This window comes from Crocuta crocuta, unplaced genomic scaffold, assembly GCF_008692635.1.
Source record: "Crocuta crocuta isolate KB4526 unplaced genomic scaffold, BGI_CrCroc_1.0 scaffold978, whole genome shotgun sequence".
Classification (NCBI taxonomy): Eukaryota; Metazoa; Chordata; class Mammalia; order Carnivora; family Hyaenidae; genus Crocuta; species Crocuta crocuta.
This window is the reverse complement of record NW_027530876.1, coordinates 531,636-534,408: the sequence shown is the minus strand read 5'-3', so window position 1 is coordinate 534,408 and position 2,773 is coordinate 531,636. Positions and strand designations below refer to the sequence as shown.

Here is a 2,773-nt window from a genome sequence, read left to right as displayed (position 1 = left end):
CCTACCTCCTCCCCGCCGGGCCCTGCCCTCCACCCCTGCACGCCTCGTTGCCTGCCCTCGCCCCTGCCGTGCGCCCGGCTTCCCGTTGCAACGCCAGCGCCCAGGGGACCGGTCCCCACTACGGTGCCCTTCCTCGACCAGTGAACGCTATTTGAACACTACTTACTGCTTATTTTTGAGAAAGAGACAGAGCGCAAGTGGGGGAGGGGCAAAGAGAGAGAGGGAGACACAGAATCCGAAGCAGGCTCCAGGCTCCAGGCTGGGAGCTGTCAGCACAAAGCCCTACGCCAACTCGGGGCTTGAACTCCTGAACCTAGAGATCAGGGGCTTGAACTCCTGAACCTAGAGATCATGACCGGAGCTGAAGTCGTATACTTAACCGACTGAGCCACTCGGACCCCCCCTAGTAAAGCTCCCTTTAAATGAAGGGAAACCTTAAGTGGACCCGCAGGGTTGGCCGACCTGCTTTGGGAATTTCTGGGTCTGCCCGCGGGCTCTCCAAGGTGAGCTCCAGCCTGTCTCACATCTCAGTAGCAGCCTTTGTCTCTTCTGTAACCGAGCACAGAAAGCATCAGAAAAGAACTTCTTTCCCCAAATTCCCACCTTTCCACTGCCAAGTCAGTCCCCCCAGGCTGGGACCCAAACCCCTTGCCCTCTCGGCCCCCGTGGGTGAGCTGCAGGCCATTGGGGTCAGCCCCTCTGCCCGGAGAACTGGGTCCTACCCCCGCGACCCACTCGGGGACTGCTCTCTTTCCTGCATCGCTGATTTTTCTGTCTCTGTTGATCAGTCCCTCGAGCAGACAAATGCGCGGTAATAGCTTCCATCACTGGGAACTCCCGCCCCTACCAGTACACGCCCCTCCACCTCTTGCCCCATTTCTCTGCTCCTGTTGACAGCAAATCCCCTCTACACTCATCATCCCTGCTTAATCTCCAATGGTGGCAGCCAGTGTCTGTTTCTTGTCCCCAGTGTCTGTGCTTATTTTTACATAACAATAGAACTGTGCTCAGCCGAAGGTACATTTTGCATCTAGGTGGGGCAGTGGAATGTGAGCGCCTGGGTAGCCTCGAGGCTGGGCCCTCAAAAAACAAGAGCATGCCTTTTTCTGCCCCCTCTGTCTCTCCTCAAGGGAACACGAATGCCTNCTGAGAAATAAAAGGAGCCTGGGGTCCTGACGCTGTGGACCTGCCACATCTGCCCTGGGATGCCTTCCTGGATGTTAAAAAGATTAATGGACTTGGCAGGCAGCCTCTCCCCTGCTCTCCTCTGACCGCTCTCTTGCAGTGTAGCCAATAAACGAATATCTCCTTTATTTATTTAGTTATTTGTTTCTTTATTTTAATTTCTGAGAGAGAGAGAGAGAGAGAGAGACAGCGTGAGCAGGAGAGGGCCAGAGAGAGAGAGAGGGAGACACATAATCTGAAACAGGCTCCAGGCTCTGAGCTGGCTGTCAGCACAGAGCCNNNNTTTTTTTTTTTTTTTTTAAGTTTACTGTTCTTTATTTTGAGACACAGAGACAATGCAAGCAGGGGAGAGACAGAGGGAGACAGAGACAGAGACAGAGAGAGACAGAAAGAATCCCAAGTGGGCTGTGTGCTGTCAGTGTGCAGCCCGATGCGAGGCTCGAACACATAAACCGTGAGATCATGACCTGGGCCGAAATCAAGAGTCGGACACTTAACGGACTGAGCCACCCAGGCGCCCCAATAGACTTTGGTTTTCAAAGTAAATTTAGGTATACAGAGAAACTGAGCAGAGGCCAGAGTTCCTATATAGACTTCCTCACTCCCTACCCTCAGCAGTTTCAGCTTCTAGTAACATCTCGCACTTACCACTGATGAGCCAATAACGTGTGTTATCATTAACCAGGGCCCACGGCTTGCCTTACGGTTCACTCTCTGTGGCGTGTGTTCTGTGGATTTGGACAAATGTACGAGGACATGGATCCACCTTCATGGTATCACACAGAATAATTTCTCTGCCCTGAAAATATCTTTATTGAGAGTTAGCTTGCAGGAAATAAAGTGGACACCTGCATTCTTTACTTGCAAATCTGCCACTCAGAGCAAGCTGAAGAACATTGGATCACTGAGAAAAGCCCCTTCATGCCTCCACCCATCCAACATCCTGCTCCAAAGACAAGTCACCTGTGACATCTCCCACGTGGCTGTCTATCAGTTCTTCCCGCCTCTTCATTGCTGGACAGTGTCCATTGTATGCATACCCCACAGTTTATCCATTTTCCTGTTGGTAGACCTTCAAGTGGTTTCCGGTTCTGGCCATCATGAACGAAGGGGGTCCGCGCCGACCTTCCTCAGAGGCACATGCCCCCCGAGGAGACGTGCTAAGCCAGAGAGTGGATGTGCCACTTACTAAGCCATCGTCTTTGGGGTCTCAACCTTTGGGGTCCCAGCTCCACAGGGCCCTCTTCTGAGCTCCAGGACCCCAGCACTAGGGAAGCCCTGCACCCGTCTCTAAGTTGCTAAGTTTGAGGATTGCACCCTTCCCCATGCTGCCAGCCTTAGGGGCTTGGTGAGCCTGCAGGGGCCTTACAAAACCAAATGTATTGTCGCCCACTTCGGGAGGCCAGGAGGCCAGGATCAAGGCATCTCTGAAGGCACTGGGGAAGGACCTGTCATTGTTTTGACTTCCTCACAGGACCCAGACTGATGGAGAAAGTGGTAACAGGAGTGACGTCAGGAATCCTATCCCCAGAAATGGGCTTTGTGTACTGGTTTGTTTGCATCTTCAGGCTTGAAACCACCACCCACT

General features: G+C 52.9%; 1 protein-coding gene across 1 annotated transcript in view; it reads left to right on the top strand.

Moving 5' to 3' along the window:
- Positions 1-2,773, top strand: part of NAA10 (N-alpha-acetyltransferase 10, NatA catalytic subunit) — a 136,594-nt gene that overhangs the window by 70,748 nt on the left and 63,073 nt on the right. The window lies entirely within an intron of this gene.